An 18,759-nucleotide genomic window follows, 5' to 3' on the forward strand; every position below is an offset into this window, starting at 1 on the left:
CAAAAAAAGGAGAAATAAAGTATTCCCAGACAAACAAAAACTGAGAGTTTGTTGCTAGTAGACCTTCCCTTTAAGAAATGCTAAGTGGAGTCCTTCAGGCTGAAATGGATGGACATTAGACAGCAACTCGAATCCACGTGAAGAAATAAACAACAGGAAAGGTAACTACATAGATAAATATAAATGTCAGAATTAATGTATTTTGGTTATCAACACCACTTTTTCCTCCATCTGATCTAAAAGGCAACTGTATAAAACAAAAATTATAAATCTATGACAGTGGACACACAACGTATAAAGGTATAATTTGTAACAGTAAACAACATGAGGGAGGGATGGCCCAATATAGGAGCAAAGTTTTGTATACTATTGAAACTAATCTGAAGTAGATTATTATAAATTAAGATGGTAACTGTAACCTCCAGAGCAACCGATAAGAAAATAACTAAAAACATATATCATAAAATAGAGAAGAAAATGGTACAGTAACAAGTATCTATCTAACACTAAAGAAGACAGTAGTAGAAGAACTGGAGCACAGGAAAAGTGTAACATATAGAAAATAAGTTGCAAAATGACAGAAGTAAGTGTTTCTGTATAAGTAATTACATTAAATGTAAGTGGATTAAATTATCCAATTAAAAGGCAGTGATTGACAGAAAGGATAAAAGAAAAAAAAGTAATCCAACTATATGCTGTCTACAAGAGACTCACTTGAGAACCAAAGAAACAAATAAGTTGAAAGTAAAAGAATAAAAAAAGATATTTAATTTAAACAGTAAGCAAAAGAGAGCTGGAGTGCCTATTCTGATATCAGACAACGTAGACTTTAAGACAAAAATTGTTACAAGAAACAAAGAGACACATGAACTAATGATAAGGGCGGCTCAATGCATCAAGAAGATATAACAATAATAAACATGTATGCACATAATAACAGAGCCCTAAAATATATGAAGCAAAAACTAACAGAATTGAAGGGAGAAATAACAGTTCAACAATAATAATTGGCGACTCCAACACTTCACTTGCAAAATGGATGTTACAACTAGACAGATGATCAGCAAGGCAATAGATGACTTGAATAACAATAAAAACCAACTAGACCTAACAGACATCTATAGATCACTGTACCCAACAACAGCAGAATACATAGTCTTCTCAAGTGCACATGGAATATTCTCCAGGGTAGACAATATGTTAGGCCACAAAACAAGTCTCGGTAACTTTTTTTTTTTTGCGGTACACAGACCTCTCACTGTTGTGGCCTCTCCCGTTGCGGAGCACAGGCTCCGGATGCGCAGGCTCAGCGGCCATGGCTCACAGGCCCAGCCACTTCGCGACAAGTGGGATCTTCCCGGACTGGGGCACGAACCCGTGTCCCCTGCATTGGCAGGTGGACTCTCAACCACTGAGCCACCAGGGAAGCCCTCGGTAACTTTTAAAAGATTAAAATCAGACAAAGTATCTCCTCTGAGCACAGAGGAATGAAGTGAGAAATCAATAACAGAAAGAAAATGTGAAAGTTCACAGATATGTGGAAATTAGAGAACATACTCTTGAACAACCAATGGGTCAAAGGAGAAATCACAGGGAAATTAGAAAATACCAAACAAATCAAAAAAAAACCCCAAACATACCAAATCTTACCCATAAAGGACCACAACAAAAGCAGTACTCAGAGGGAATTCCCTGGTGGTCCAGTGATTAGGACTGAGCACTTCCACCACAGGGGGCATGGGTTTGATCCCTGGTTGGGGAACTAAGATCCCACAAGCCATGGCACAGCCCCCCCCCAAAAAAAGTTGAAAACCAACTAACGTAATAAACTATATTAAAAGAAAGAAAGGAAAAAAACACACATGATCATGTTATGAGCTGAATTGTGTGCCCCCAAAATTTATATATTGAAGTCATAATCCCCAGTACCTCAGAATGTGACTGTATTTGAAGATAGGGTCTTTAAAGAGGTAATTAAGTTAAAATGAGGTCATTAGGGTATGCCCTAATCCAATATGACAGATGTCCTTAGAAGAATAAAAAATGTGGACACTAACAAGTATAGAAAAAAACAATCTTTTCAACAAATAGTGCTGGGATAACTAGATATCCATATACAAAAGAATAAAATTGGACCCCTACCTCACACCATATACAAAAATTAACTCAAAATGGATCAAAGACCTAAAGGTAAGAGCTAAAACTATAAACCCGGGACTTCCCTGGTGGCACAGTGTTTAAGACTCTGTGCTCCAAAGGCAGGGGGCCCGGGTTTGATCCCTGGTCAGGGTACTAGATCCCACATGCATGCTGCAACTAAGAGTTCCCATGCCACAACTAAGGAGCCCGCCTACCGCAACTAAGGAGCCCACGTGCCACAACTAAGGAGCCCATCTGCCACAACAAAGACCCAGTGCAACCAAATAAATAAATAAATAAAAAATAAAACTATACAAACCTTAGAAGAAAATATAGGGTCCTGGTCAGGGAACTAAGATCCCTCATGCCATGCGTGTGGGCAAAAAAAATTTTTAATAAAAGCAAGATAACCAGTGTTGGCAAGGAGGTGGAAAAGTTGGGACCCTCATACATTGCTACCGGGAATGGAAAATGGAGCAGACCCTTCAGAAACTAGTTTGTTAGTTTCTGAAGAAGTTAAGCATAGCATTACCATATGACCTAGCAACTCTACTCCTGGATATATACCCCAAAGAACTGAAAACAGGTGTTCAAAAAAATTGTACACAAATGTTTACAGGAGTATTATTCATAATAGTCCCAAAGCGAAAACAAAATGTCCATCAGCTGATGAATGATAAGTGAAACATGGTATGTCCACACAATGGAAACTTACTTAGCCATGAAAAGGAATGAAGCATTGATACATGCTACAACATGGATAAACTTTGAAGCTATTGTGCTAAGTGAAAGAGGCCAGAAACAAAAGATCACATATTGTATGGTTTCATTTACATGAAATATCCATAAGAGGCGACCCATAGAGACCGAGAGCAGATTAGTGGTTGTTGTGGGCTGGCGGGTGGGGGGAATGGGGAGTGACTGCTTGACGGGTGAGGGGATTTTTGGGGGGATGAACACGTGCTGCAATTAGGTAGTGGTGCTGGTTGCCCAACATTGTGAATATCCTAGAAGTCATTCACTTTAAAGTGGTTAAAGTGGTGAATTTTACCTCAATAATAAGAATACTTAAAAGCTACTGGCTGACCCTAATTTTAAAAAATTATTTATTTATTGATGGGCTGCGTCAGGTCTTAGTTGCGGCAGGTGGGATCTTCGTTGTGACGTGCAGGCTACTCTCCAGTGTGGCGCGCTGGCTCCAGAGCTCACGGGCTCAGTAGTTGCAGTGCACGGGCTCTCTGCTTGTGGCTTCTGGGCTCTAGAGTGGGCGGGCTTAGTTTCCCCGCGGCACGTGGGAATCTTAGTTCCCCAACCAGGGATTGAACCTGCATCCCCTGCATTGGAAGGCGGATTCTTAACCACCAGGCCACCAGGGAAGTCCCTTTTTTCTTTTTTTTTTTTTTTGCTGACCCTCATTTTGATGGCTGGTTGACAGGGAGAATGCAGAAAGGGAAGGGGTTGGCTCCACCCTTGGGAAATGCCTCTGGTCTGGAGCGTGGCCCTTCAGAAGCCATGGGGTCCTGGGTAGGTTGGTTTTGGTGAGGAGAAGGGCATGGGGCTGGAGGGCAGTTAAATACGAGAGAAAACAACCAGCGGAAAGGAACGTGTCACCTACGAAGGAGCAGCAATAGAACAGGGCTCCCAGCAGCGGTGACGGAAACACTGCGTAATGGCGGCATACAGAGAGAGCACAGCCGTCAGCCCCAGTTCTCTGTCGCTTACAGGCTAGGGCAAAGGAAAGGCTTGTGCAGATTAACGTTAGAGCCCTCGGCACAAAGAGACCTCGACCTCGTTCAGAAGACCACGGAAATTTACACTCCAGTGACAGGACATCGCACCCAGAAGGGCCGAGGGATGCTACAAGGGATGGTGAGCCAGGAAGTCGACAACATGTGGGTAACCACTGCTGAGCGTGGACGGACCGTAGGGCGGATGGCGGGGTGACCTCAAGTGCCCATGCTCCCCCTGCCTGGGGCCACACGTTGTCCTTGCTCTGCCATCTGCAGGATCCCCCATCCCGCCAGCCCTGGCCGTTCCCCCTGGACTCTATTTCCACGGGAGAGAAAGAAAGTCCAGTTCTGTTGAAGGTGTTGAAGGCTGCTTTGGGCTTCTCTCTTCGGAAGCTGATGTTAACCCAACTTATCTAACGAGAGAGATTTGGGGGCGGCGGGGGGATGTGAGCAGAGCGTTCTGAGTTCTCTCCACACTCGGGAGGATGACAGAGAGCCACTTTCGTCTCCAAGGAAGTAGGTCTTTAAAATGCCAAGGGTAACTGCTAAAATAATAGCTATAGGATGGGTAGCTCCCAAGCCATCACAGGACACAAGAAAATAAGTGATCCTCCATTGCTTGTACGCGCATCGCCCGCGCTGCCTGGGCAGGAGGTCACGGGGGTTCGGAGCAGCACTCCCTGGACGTCCGCTGTTGAGAGGCAGCGCGTGCAACCCTGGAGGGCACCCAGAGTTTTGGCGTCTCTCAGATCTGGGTTGAATCCTAACGGCCCCCTCTCCTGTGACCCACAGCAGCTAAACCCCTCTGAGTCTTGGTTCCCTCACATGGAAAGCAGGGATGAAAAGAGAACCAACATCATAGGGGTTCTGGGGGACAAATAATAAGAGGGGGCTGTGTGTGGAGGTGGAGTGGCCCCGGCCACGGCCCTGAGAGGCGAGCTTAGGACTGAGCAGCGGGCGTCAGGCCTGGGAGCTGAGACCTGGGAGGTGGCGAGCGAAGGGCACCCGTGGGACACCCCTGTCCCCAAAACGCCCCAGTAGAAACTGGCATCACCCTTGACTCCCGCCCCCCCGCCCACATCCAGTCGGCCACGAGTCCTGTGGAGTCTACCTCCTAACTACCACTCCAGGACGTCTGGTCCCTCTTCTGCTGTACAACCACAGCCGCCCCTGGCTTCCACAGAACAGCTGGAGGAACACCTCACTGCTGCTGCCAGCGCGTCAGAGCTGTGCCACGTCCCCAGCCCAGCCTGCAGGTCCCATGCGCTCCAGCCCACCACGTCTTGGGCACACTGGCCACCTCCCAGACCCTTGGGCTCGCCAAGCTCCTTCCCGCCACAGGGCCTTTGCATAAGCCGTTCACTCTGCTTATAACACTCCTCCTGTCCCCTGCCTCGCTGTCCCTGGCTCCTGCTGCTGACCTTTAGGCTCTCAGGGGCCCCCTCCTCAGGAAACCTGCCTGCCCTGCCTCACACTTTGTAGCTCACACGCACGGCTGCACCCACCCATCGCAGGACTCGCTCCCACTGAGGGGCACAACCCTTGGGCCGTGTGTTGCTCCCAAGGGCCGTGGTGCTGAGGCTGTTTCCGTCCACCTGCACCTCCCTGGTGCTTAGCACAGGCGAGCTCTCAGCCCTCGGGGGTGAGTGCTGGGCAGGGCTTGGCGCACGACCCTTGCCAGACAGCCAAGGGGAGACACCAGGAGCAAATGAAGTCACCGAGGCAGCCCTCGGTGTGTGGCTGCTTTAATTGTAATAGCTGCTCATTTGAGAAAGAAGACTTTTATCTTGTTTATTTATTTAATCTTAGTTGTGGCACGCGGGCTCCTTAGTTGCGGCATGCAAACTCTTAGTTGCGGCGTGCATGTGGGATCTAGTTCCCTGATCAGGGATCGAACCTGAGCCCCCTGCATTGGGAGTGCGGAGTCTTATCCACTGCGCCACCAGGAAAGTCCCAGAAAGACTTCTAAAGCTTTTCAAATTGATGCTGTTTTTTCTTTTCTTTTTTAAAATTTATTTTATCGAAGTATAGTTGATGTACAAGGCCGTGTTAATTTCTGCTGTACAGCAAAGTGATTCAGTTTTACGTATATACATTCTTTTTATATTCTTTTCCATTATGGTTTATCACAGGATATAGAATATAGTTCTCTGTGCTATACAGTAGGACCTTGTTGTTTATCTATTCTATTGAATATATATATATAACAGTTTGCATCTGCTAATCCCAAACTCCCAGTCCGTCCCTTCCCACCCCCCTCCCCCTTGTCAACCACGAGTCTGTTTTCTAGGTCTGTGAGTGTCTGTTTTGTAAACAAGTTCATTTGGGTCGTAGTTTAGATTCGAGATGTAAGTGATATCATATAGTATGTGTCTTTCCCTTTCTGACTTACTTCACTTAGTATGGTAATCTCTGGGTCCATCCATGTTGCTGCAAATGGCATTACTTCATTCTTTTTTACGGCTGAGTTATATTCCATTGTGAATATGTACCACATCTTTTTTTTTTTTTTTTTTTTTTGCTGCGCTGTGCAGCTTGTGGGATCTCATTTCCCCAACCAGGGATTGAACCCGGGCCACGGCAGTGAAAGCCTGGAATCCTAACCACTAGGCCACCAGAGGACCCCCTACTACATCTTCTTTATCCATTCACCTGTCGGTGGACATTTAAGTTGTTTCCATGTCTTGGCTATTGTGAATAATGCTGCCGTGAACATAGAGGTGCGTGTATTCTTTCGAATTATAGTTGCTTATACCTTTTCTTAAGTAGGAAAATGAATGGCTATTCAAGTCCTCCCCCCCACAACGTGTCTCTGCATTAGGGGGAGCTGGGCACAGTGATGTCCCGTGGGACCTTCTCTAAGTAGGGGGAAGAGTCGTCTTCCTAAAAGCCTTGAGACACAGTAGAAAGTAAGTGTGGGGGGCAGAAGGTGACGGGGGCCTCACACCTGCCTCTCCTTCCTGGGGGCCTCCGTTCCTCTGCCTGGGTGCTCCCTTTGAACCACATTCCATGCAGGACCAGGCCGCCCCACCAGAACGGCAGCACTGCCCTGCGCCAGCCCCCCACCAACACTGGAGCCTCCACGCCTGCACCTGCACTGGGTGCTGCCACTGACCCACCTTATAGAAGAGAAACCGAGGCTAAGGGGACGTAGGCATCAGTAGGTGTCAGTAGGTATCAGAGCCGGGATCGGCCAACACCCAAAAGGGCTCCCCCACTGGGCTCCCCTGCATGTACTGTGCCCATATTGGCAAAGTTCTGCACACAACACCAGGAGGTCCACAGAGGCCAAGGGGGTGCAGGGACCCCAGGTCAATAAGCGGGTCATAGAGCGGAGCAGGAAGCCAGGGCGGCGCGCAGTCGCGTAACCCCTAGAGCTTGGCAGGGCTGCGACAACACCACAGAGGGAGCTGCATGCAGCCCTGCCGGTCTTCCCGGTGCCCGAGGCCATCCAGGGCAGCCACACCACCAGGAGCAGAGAAGGAGCCGGAGAAGGATGGACGCCTGCCTCTTTACAGTGTCTCTACGCTGCAGTGAGCCCAGGCACCTACACACCCACGAGCTTGTGACCCTTGTGTGGCCCCTCCAGTCTCTTTAAAAATAAGCTTTTAATTTTGGAATGGTTTTAGATTTACAGAAAAGTTGCAAATGGCACAGAGAGTCCCGTGTACCTTTCTCGCAGTTTCCCCATCCTTCCCACCTTACATAGCACAGAACGTCTGACACAACTAAGAAGCCGCCTTTGGCACAGACTGCATCTGGGGTTTGCCAGCGTGTCCGTTAGCCTCGTCCTCTGATCAGAATCCCCAGATGCCGCTTGGACTCCAGCTGTCAGCCTCCACCCCTCTGTGGCAGTTTCCCAGATTCTTGTTGTTTGGAGAAGTACTGGTGAGATGTTTCGCAGAATGTCCCCCAACCTCGGGTTGTCTGAGGTTTTCTCATGATGAGTCTGGGATTATGGGTTCTGGAAAGAGACCACAGAGGTGGAGAGCCCGTCTCATCCCATCCCATCCTGTTGGGGTCCATGCTGTGCATCGCTGCCTGAGGCTGTGTCTTTTTTTTTTTTTTTGCGGTACGCAGGCCTCTCACTGTTGTGGCCTCTCCCGTTGCGGAGCACAGGCTCCGGATGCGCAGGCTCAGCGGCCATGGCTCAGGGGCCCAGCCGCTCCGCGGCATGTGGGATCTTCCTGGACCGGGGCACAAACCCGTGTCCCCTGCATAGGCAGGTGGACTCTCAACCACTGCGCCACCAGGGAAGCCCCCTGAAACAGTTTTAAACTGTTTTAAACTGTTAACTTGAAATTATACAAAGTATGTTCTCTGACTATAGCTGAATTAAATTAGAAATATCTAACTCACATATATAAGAAAATCCCCAAACAGGAAATTAAACAACACACTTTTAAATAACCTATGAGTCAAAGAGGAAGTCTCAAGGGAATTCAGAACATAGTTTAGATGTAATGAAGATGAAAATATATCAAAATTTGTGGAATGCAGCTAAAGCATAGCTTGGAGGCAGGAACTTCAGAGCATTAAGTGCTTATATTAGAACAGAAGAATGGTCTCAGATAAATAATATAAGTGCCCTCCTTAAACTAGGAAATGAAAAGTAAGATAGAGCCAAAGTAAGCAGAAGGGAAGAAATAACAAAAACAAGAGCAGAAAAATCAATAAGATTGAAAACAAAAGCAATAGAGAAAAATCAATGAGACTAAGAGCTGGCTCTTTGAAAAGTCCAGTAAAATTAGTAAAACTATAGCTAGACTGACAAAAGAGAGAGAAAACACAATTTACCAATATCAGGAATTAAAGAGAAGATATCATTACAGACACCCCCCCCACACACACACATTACGGGGATGATAAAACAATGCCACGAGCAACACCTGCACATAACGTCATCAGCTTCAACGAAATGAATGAATTCCTTGAAAAGCACAGTCTTACCCAAACTCACCCAAGAAGAAATAGATAACACGAACGGTCTCATATCTAGTGAATAAATAGAATTTTCAGTTTAAAATTTTATGAAAAAGAAAATAATCTAGGCCCGGACAGTTTCACTAGAAATTCCACTCAAATTTAAAGAAGAAATAACACCAATTCTACATAATCTGTCCCAGAAAATAGAAGAGGAGGAAAGTCTAGCCCTTATTATGAGGTCAGCATTCATCTGATACAAAACCTGACAAAGGCAATTCAAGAAAAGAAAACAACAGACACATATGCCTCATGGACATATGTGCAAAATCCCTAATATAATATTAGCAAGTCAACTCCAGAAACAAATAAAAAGAATAACACTTCATTACCAAGCGAGGCTTACCCTAGGAATGCAAGGCTGGTTTAACATTTGAAAGTCAGTGAATGTAATCCAGCATGTGAACAGACTAAAGAAGAAAAATCACATGATCACACCAATTGATGCAGAAAACGCTTTTGACACAAATCCAATATCAATCCACGACAAAACCCTTGAAAACTAGGAATAGAAAGAAATTTTCTTAACCTTAAGGGCATCTACAAAAACCTATAGTCAATTTCATACTGAATGGTCAGAGGCTGGATGCTATCCAGTAAGATCAGGAATCAGGCAAGGTAGTCCACTCTCAGTTTCCAGCACTGAGAAGTTTCTTGCAATAAGGCAAAAAAAGCAGGGCGGGGGGGCATCTTTTCAAAGAACAAACTTTTGATTTCATTGATTTTATTGTTTTTTTCTATTCTCTATTTTATTTATCTCTGTTCTAGTCTTTATTATTTTCTTTCTTCTGCTAGCTTTGGGTTTAGTTTGCCCTTCTTTTTCTAGTTCCTTAAGGTGTAAATTTAGATTGTTGATTTGAAGTCTTTCTTTTTTTAAATGTAAGTCTTTACGGAGATAATTTCTTTTCTTAGTGCTGCATTCACTGCGTCCATTAAGTTTGGCATGCTGTGTCTTTGTTTCCATTTGTCTCAAGATATATTCCAACTTCCCTTGTGATTTCTCCTTTGATCGATTGGTTGTTAAATAGAGTGTTATTTAAATTCCACACACTTAAAAATCTTCCTTCCTTCTGCTGTTGATTTTTAGTTTCATTCCATTGTGTTGGGAAAAGACACTGTATATTTCAATCTTTATAATCTTTTAAAGCTTGTTTTGTAGCCTTACATATGGTCTATCTTGGAGAATATTCCATAAGCACTTGAGAAAATGTGTCTTCTGCAGTTGTTGAATGGAGTGTTCTGTATATGTCTGTTAGGTTCAATTGTTTTCTACTTTGCTTTATGTATTTTAGACCACTGATGTTTGGTGCACATACGTTTATAATTGTTACATCTTCTTGGTGAATCAATTCTCCTGTCAGTGAGTGATGTCATTCTTTGTCTCTTTTAATAGCTTTTAAAAGGTTTTAAAGTCTATTTCGTCTGATACTAGTGTCGCCCCCCTTGGTCTCATTGGTTGCTATTTACATGGATAATATTTTTCCATCCTTTCACTTTTTTTTTTTTCCGGCTGTACCACAGGCATGCGGGATCTTAGTTCCCCAACCAGGGATTGAACCGGGGCCCCCTGAAGTGGAAGCACAGAGACCTAACCACTGGACCACCAGGGAATTCCCCATCCTTTCACTTTCAACCATTTGTGTACTTAGATCTAAGGTAAATTTCTTTTGCTTGATTTTTGGCAAAAGTCCAGAGACATCTCAATAGGGAGAGGACAGTCTTTTCAACAAATGGTGTTGGAAGAATTGTACATTTATTGCATTAAAATATACCTATACCTCACACCTAATACAAAATGTAACTCAATCTGGATCATAGATCTACATGTAAAATGTAAAATTAGAACTCTTTTAGAAGAAAGACCATGGACTAGGCAGAGTTGTTAGATACGACATGACAAAAACAATTCATAAGAGAAAAAAACTGGTAACTTGAACTTCATCAAAGTTTTTTTTAAAACCCTTTATTTGGTGAAAGACACAGCTAAGAGAATGACGATAAGTACAGACTGGGAGAAAATGTTTGTTAATTACATATCCTGCAAAGGAATGTATCTATAATATAGAAATAACTCTCATTACTCAAAAATAAGAAAACAAACAACCCAAATTTACAAATGAGCAACATAGGGAATTCCCCAGCAGTCCAGTGGTTAGGGCTCTGCGCTTCCACTGCAGGGGGCACAGGTCCGATCCCTGTTTGGGGAACTACGATCCCGCAAGCCCATGGTGTGGCCAATAAAAAGTTTTTTTTTAATTTTAATTAGCAAAATATTTAAACAGAATAAATACTTCACCAAAGAAGATATGGAGGTGAAAACTATGCACAACAATAGCCCAAAGATAGAAACAAACCAACTGTCTGTCAATAGATGAATGGATTAAAAAATGTGGTCTAGACACGCGATGGAATTTATTCATGCATAAAAAGGAATGAAGTACTGACACATGCTACTAAGGATGAACCTTGAAGACATTATGCTACTAATCCAGACTAGAAGGGAAAAAGAATTCATGATTCCACTGGTATGAAGTACCTACATGGGCAAATTCAGAGAGACAAAAAGTAGAATAGAGATTCTCAGCGGCTGGGTTGGGGGAGGTGGGAATAGGAGGTTTATGTTTGGTGGGTACAGAGTTTATGCTTAGGATGTTGAGGACGATGAAAAAGTTCTGGAAATGGATAGGGGTGATAGTTGAAACAACGTGCTGAAGGTACTTAATGCCACTGAATTATACAGTTGACCCATGAACAACGTGGGTTTGGACCGCGTGGCTCCACTTATCTGTGGGTGTTTTTCAACAGTAAATACTGCTGGATCCACAGTCAGCTGAATCCACAGGTGCAGAACTACAGATACAAAGGAACTGTGTGTACGGAGGAGCCATGGGCAAGGAGGGCTGATGGAAAGTTCCAGGTGGATTTTCAGCTACATGGGTGGTTGGCACCCTTTACCCCCGAGGTGTTCAAGGGTCAACTGTATAGTTAAAAATGGTTCAAATGGTAAATTTTATGTGCTGTGTATTTTACCGCAGTAAAAACTGTTGGCAACAAGCCCGCAGTGAGACTTCACTGCACATCTATTAGAACGGGGAGAAACCTGATCATACCGAGTCCTGGTGAGGCCGCTGAACAACGAGAGCTCTTGCGCACTGCTGGTGGGGATGCGAAACGGTCCAGTCACTCTGCAAAACAGCTTTGCAGTTTCTTAAAAGTTAAACACATACTCACCCCAAAGAGCCAGCAATCCCACTCCTGTGTATTGACTCAAAAGAAATGAAAATTTGTGTTCTAAGAATCCGCCTGCCAATGCAGGGGACCTGGGTTCAAGCCCTGGTCCGGGAAGATCCCACATGCCGCGGAGCAACTAAGCCCGTGCGCCAGAACTACTGAGCCTGCGCTCTAGAGCCCTCGAGCCACAACTACTGAGCCCGCGTGACACAGCTACTGAAGCCCGCGTGCCTAGAGCCCGTGCTCCGCAGTGAGAAGCCACTGCAATGAGAAGTCCACGCGCCGCAACAAAGAGTAGCCCCCACTCACCGCAACTAGAGAAAGCCGTGCACAGCAGCAAAGACCCAGTACAGCCAAAAATAAATAAACAAAAGAAAAAACCTCTGCATGAATGCTTATAGCAGCTCTATTCATGATCACCCCAAACTGGAAACAACCCAATTGCCCTTCAGTGAGTAAATGGTTAAACAAACAGCAGTCTATCCATGCAATGGAATATCACTCAGCAACGAAAAAGAACAGACTTGATACAGCAACAGCATGGATGGCTCCCAGAGGCAGTACGCTGAGTGAAAGAAGCCAGTCTCCAAGGTTACCTACTGTCTAATTCCGTTTGTATGTCATCCTGGAAAAGACAGGACTGGAGGATGTAGGACACATCTGTGATGGCCAGGGGTTAGGGATGGGGGGAATTTGACTGCAAAGGGCAGCAGGAGGAACTTGAGCGTTTGGTATTCGACAGTCCTGATTATGGTGGTGGTGGCATAAATGTACATGTGTGTGCAACTCATAGAACTGGAGAGCACCCCTCCCATTTCAATTTTACAATATATCAATTTAAAAAGAAGTAAAAGACTTGCAAACATCTGGACCTTCTGAGTGCTCACTGGGGTCTAGACCCTGCACCGCATTCCACGTTATTACATAAGAATCCTTCACACATCCCACCAGTTGGGCTTACCATTCCCATTTTACAGATGAGGAAACTGAGGTGTAGGGAGCAGCCTGGGTGTGTCTGACTGCAGAACTCACGCTGGTAGCGACTACGCAGTTGAGAGCCTTGTAAAAGTCAAATCCGTGTTCAGGCTGTGGGGGCAGCAGGCCTGCTTCATGGAGCCTTCAAGGAGACCGAGAAGATGCCCATGGCTTCTCGGGGATAAACCAGGACTCTGGCACTGGACAGACCACCCGATGGGAGGGGGACAGAGGCCGAGAGCCAAAGCGGATCACCCGGGCCGGCTGGCTGGGCGAGCACCGCAGGATGGCTGGAGCTGTCTGGACACCGTGCCAGGCAGGCTGAGGCAGCCGTGGTCACACCACGGCTGCTTCGAAGCTCCCGTCGGCCAGCACAGGCCCTGCCAAAGGAGCAGCCCTGGGCCAGGACACTCCCCACCCCTGAAAGCATAGCTGAAGAGGGGGTACTGGCCAAAAGTGGCCTCCCCCAGGCTTGCCATTGGGAACGGGATCAGGAGAGACTGAGGCCCTTAGAAGGCCGAGCTGAGGCTGAATGGGGTCGGGGTTGGGGGAGAGGGCCGCGGGGGGTGCGTGGGGCAGCGTCAGAGGGAGCAGAGGCTGGGAAAGCAGGGGGGACGGCAGGCCTGACCGAGGTCTCAGCCACAGGGACAGATGGGGGGAGTGGACTCGTCCGAGGGACGGGTACTTCGGGGCTGGCCCCAGAACAGTGTTCCTCCGAGCGCGGCCAGGATGCTGCAGGGGCCCAGCTGGAGCTGCAGTCACCTGGGCTCCCACCAGGCACACGGGGGGCCCCAAGTCTGAGAGGCTCTACGCCCAGTGAGGTGCCCAGAAGCCAAGGTCCCCTGCAGCCTCGCTACCTGCGGCAGCTCTCAGAGGTGCTTCCCCTGCTGCCCTCCCTTGCACCCACCAGAGGTAGCCTGGGGCACTGGGGGTGGCTCTGCACTCAGGGCCCCGAGCGCCGCAGACAGCAACGCTAGCCCCTCTAAGACTGAAACCCAGCCCCGTTGGTCTCCTTGCCTCGGACTCACTGCAGGCTGCGCCGTCCAGGCCCAGGCCCACCTCCTTCTCCCAGCATTTCCTAACGGGGGTCGGGCTCCCTGCGCAGCTGAGCTGGGCCGAACGCCTCGGGCTCGCAATGGCTTTGCGCTGGCAGCAGCCCTACAAGGCAAGTCCGCCCTCACGTCACCCGCATTTTCAGCGGAGGCAGAACCCATGGAATGAGTGTCCAGGCCACTCTGGGTGACCCAGCCAGTCTCTGGGTGCCACGGTCTGAGCCCAGAGCCCTGCTCTCAGCCCCGTTCCTACTGCTGTCCCAGGAGGGTTGGTTTCTTCCATCCTTGTGTCTTCCAGATCCTCTGCAAGCTTGGGGCAAATCCCCGGGTGTGGGGAGCTGCAGGCTCGCCTCCCTGCCAGGCCTCATCCTCGAGCTGAGCTTTTCCGTCCCCCTGTCTACGTCCTGCGGACGCTGTCCGCAGCTTGCTGGCCGGGCCCTGCCTGCTCCAGCCTCACGCCTTCCCTCCTCCACCCCGCTGGCCTTTGTTTATGTGGCCTGTTCTCCCCTCCCCGACCGCCCTGCCCCACCGGCCTGCACCCTGATTGTGGGCCAGCCCCTGCGCTTCGGGGGCCTCTGGTCAAGCACCATGTGGGAAGGCCTCCTAGACTTTCCACCAACCCGCTAGAAGCCTATTCTAGAACCTGGCACCACGTTCTGGGACCGCTGGCTTGTGGGTCTGGCTCCCTTTAGACAGAGAGCTCCCCTGGGCAGGGGCCCTGTGGGGCCAGCTTCACATCCATGGCCCCTGGCAGCACGGGGTACACGGGCCCATTCTGGGGGTGCTGGTGGGTGGGTGAGAGGGGGCCGGGGAATGGGCTGGATGGAGGGGGAAATGTTTGCAATGGCCTACCTAAAGCATACGTCATTCTCCTGCTGTGGAAAAAATGAAGGAGAACCGAGACCCATTATTATTCCCTTTAATCACAACGAACATCCGATTGGAAGAATCTCGGGGGGGGGGCATAAAAGGAAAACTGAAGGGGGCCCCCTCCCATCCTTCCTAGTCCCCTCCCCCGGGCACCTGTGACAGGGATGAATCCTCCAGAGACTGTGCCCGCAGATTCTCACTTTCTCCCTACACACAGCTTTATTTTACAACAATTGTATTGTTCTCTTTCTCCATGTGCCGTGGCGGCCGTCCCTCCACTCACGACGCCCCCAGCTACCTCATTCTTCTGGAGGCTGCAGAATGTTCCAGTATCCAATGTACCATGATGGATTCACCTCTTCCCCTCGGGATGGACATTTACGTTGTCTCCAATTATTTCATCCTTATAAATAATGTTGCTGTGGGACCTCCCTGGTGGTCCAGTGGTTAGGACTCCGTGCTTGCACTGCCGGGGCCCGGGTTTGCTCCCTGGTCGGGGAACTAAGATCCCGCAGGCCTTGTGGAGCGCCCAAAAAAAAAAAAAAATGTCGCCGTGAATTTCCTTGGGCAGCCTGCAGCCTTCTGCAGCTGTGTCCGAGGGAAAGATTCCCCGAAGGGAACGGCGGCAGGGTCTGTGTGTTCTAAATGGCACTGAGGTCCATCTTTCATTTGGGTTTTAGGGACTACTGTTTCTATTATTTAAATGGCATTCCTACCTTTGTAGTCCTTCCTCTTTGGTCCCCGGACAGCGTTAACATGAATTGATGTCTGGGATTAGAGCTATAGCCAGAAAACCCACGCCCCACTTCCTCTGCCCCAGACTGCGCCAGTCGGCCCCAATTTCGAGTTTGCTCCAACTTCCCAAAGCGGGCCCACAGTGGGGAACGCCTGTCCCACTTGCTGGGAGCTGGAAGCTGGGTGGAGTGGGGTGCCCCTCCCTGCCGCCAGTTCCATGCCCCAAGGTCAGGCTCACACAGGAAGACAGCTGCGAGGAAGCCCTGGCTGCTGGCCAGCCTTGGAGAAGCCTTGTCCACGGTGCCTGCAAATGCGAGGCCCTGAGCTGTTTGCAGGGGGATTTAAAGGCCCCGAGGATGGAGGCAAGTGGGGACGCAGATGCAGGGGGCACCGAGGCTCCTCGGGGGGAGCCAGGGCTGGAGGGAGCGTGCCGGCAGCTGCAGCCGGAGCGCCTGGGCACAGACTTCGGCCCCTGGCGTTTCCCCTGTGTCAGCTTTTCTATTTTAGGCTGGTTGCTCCTCGTCAGGGAATTCTCAGCGAGCCGTGGGAAACCCAGAAAGGCGGGCGCTGGGTCTGCGCGGCTCCCGCGCGCCCTTCCGCGGCCCTGGGGTGCCCTCCAGCACCCGGGCGAGGGGCGCACCCGGGTTGGCAGGCTCGCTCGCCCACACGAAGGTCACCCTTTCCCTGGCCTCACCCTTTCCCTGGGTTACGTGTCCCGTCGAGAATGTTCCCAACTTGCGACCCAGTCGGGCTCCTGGATCTTATCCCACAGAAACAATTTGCAGACGTGAAACCCTGGCAACGGCCCAAGCGTGCAGCCCGGGGCTCACCGCGGCCGTGGGAAGGGGATGGAGAGCGCTGCGCGGGGTGACGTGGGAAAAGCCCGCGACAGGCGCTGAGCAGGAAGGGTGACTGCAGGACGGCTGTGATTACAGTTACGTGGAAACCGTATCTGCGCACGGAAAACGGCGGGCGGCTGGTGGCACGCGCGGGAGACTCAAGGCCGAGGGTGGGGTCAAGCCCCAGCTCTGCCATTCGCTTTGGCCTTGGGACCCTCTGCGCCTCCATTTTCCTTATCTGTGAACCTCAGAATAGCTTACCACCACGTTTGGGGTTTAAGGGGACCGTGTTTATAATCCTCAGGCCAGGAGGACTCAGAAAGGCACACATTAGGGGCTCAGGAAGGGCAGCTGCAGTGGGTTTTATAACAGGAACAAATGGAAATAGTTTGACAGGACCGGGGAAACACCTGTGGGAGACCAGCAGCCAACTTCACATCGCTTAAAAAGGGCCCCCATAAGCCGCTGCTGCACAGTCCACACCGGCTCCCCCTCCTCCCACCCCCCGCCAACCTGGAAAACACCTCTAAAGCCTTTGAAAACTATCCCCTGGCTTTTGGGGGCCTCTGATTTCCACCTTGCCTGTCACAGGAGCTGTTTCTTTTCTCGCTGCTGGGACCCTCTCTAACCAGGGGGATTTCACCCAGGCCGAGGCGGGGAGGGGCATTTGCAGACCATTTGCAGACCGGAACAGGTGGGGCCTGGCTTTGGAAGTGGGAGCCGCGTTCCGCGGATTCCTGCCGGGCGCTCCGCCCAGCCTGGCTCCGGGCCAGACCGGTGCCCGCAGCGCCCAGCTCCACCTGGAGAGGGCCCACCCGGAGGCACCCAGGCCTGGAGCCAGCAGGAGGCTCGAGGCTGAGGGGTTTCGTGGTGGGGACCTTCCAACAAGTGAGGGTAGATTTAAATCCAACTGCAAGTGAAATCGAACATTCCAGGATTCATTCATCTGGAGGGTCTGTCCCCTACTGTGTCCCCTCCCAGCAGGCATCTCAGCCCAGACGGGCCACCCCTGCTCCTATGAGCCCACAGGAGTGATGGAAGTGGAGGTGGCTTCAGGTGACTGTCCCCGCTTCCTTGAGACGGAGGGGCTGCCGGGGATGAGAGCTTTCAGTTCTGAAACAGGACAGTGCCAGGCAAACTGGATGGTCAGTCTCCCTGGGGAGAGCAACCTACAGGGCTGACCTTAGGGAGGGTGGCACCAGGAGGGGAGGCCATGCAGGGGTGCTTCCTAGCCAGTGGGAGGGGGAAGGGAGACAAGGAAGGATACGTGGGGCTGGAGGCTACACTGGGCAAAGGCCATGGAAGGAGGGAAGCTGACACCAGGAGAAATCTTGTCAATGTCAAAAGCTGGTATTCTTGCTGTCTAATCTGCTCTTTCTGTACCCAGGAAAGTGAGGCCAGGGGAGGAAGAGAAGGAGGGTGGCACAGTTAGGACTAGAAGTGGCTTTCTGGGCACCAGGGTTGAGAGCTGCGGGCCGCTGGGCCCCAGGGGTCAAGGGGCAACTGCCTGTCCTGATGGACTGGTGGGAGGTGTGGGGAAAGGGAGAGCAGAGATCAGGGAGGGAAAAGGGGGACAGAGTCTCCCAAACCAGCCGCCCTGGCGTAGTTACCAGGGGAAAAGGAGTTTTAACACAAAACCCCACTGACCTTGGCTGGCAGGAGCCTTGGGGTCTCCGGGCAGCGTCAGCAGCTCCCTGGAATGTGGCCCAGCAGAGGTGGCCCGTCCAGTCAGGAAATCTGGTGGGCAGTGCCCGCAAGCCCTGGGTCCTGGGCGTCTTCCACGACCCTCCCTTATCAACTGCCATGGAATGCAGAGCTCTGGGCCTGGCCAGTAAAGGGCCAGTTTGCCCACCCAGCGTCCTGCCCACTGTGGGGAGCATCACAGCCTTCCTGCCACGTCTGCCGCGTCATCTGTTCCTCTGTCACCTCCTGGCAAGCCCTGATCGAGTGCTGTCCCTGATGAAATATTTATCACTAGGTGACAAAATACGGTTTTTCAAAAGCTTCAAGTCCTATAAGAAGGTGATGTTCTCCATTTCAGCCCCCCCACTTCCGCAGACCCTTACTGACGGCTCCCATTGACATAGGTTGTTCCTTTGCTATTCATCCATCCATCCATCCACCCGTCCATCCACCATGCAGGCATCTATCCATCCACCTGTCCATGTATCCATCCACCCACCATCCATCCATCCACCATGCAGG

The 18,759-nt window shown here is 49.7% G+C and overlaps 1 long non-coding RNA gene across 1 annotated transcript in view; it reads right to left on the reverse strand.

Annotated features, from left to right (window-relative positions):
* Positions 1 to 17,981: 17,981 nt before the first annotated feature.
* The window catches only part of LOC113619531 (uncharacterized), a 3,077-nt gene continuing 2,299 nt past the window's right edge, over positions 17,982 to 18,759 (reverse strand). Inside the window, exon 2 of the long non-coding RNA XR_003432415.1 lies at positions 17,982 to 18,759. This exon is cut by the window's right edge and continues 201 nt beyond it. This is a non-coding gene — a long non-coding RNA (uncharacterized LOC113619531).

This window comes from Aethalodelphis obliquidens, unplaced genomic scaffold (assembly GCF_003676395.1).
Source record: "Aethalodelphis obliquidens isolate GAN/ISIS:26980383/991018 unplaced genomic scaffold, ASM367639v1 scaffold7, whole genome shotgun sequence".
Taxonomy (NCBI): Eukaryota; Metazoa; Chordata; class Mammalia; order Artiodactyla; family Delphinidae; genus Aethalodelphis; species Aethalodelphis obliquidens.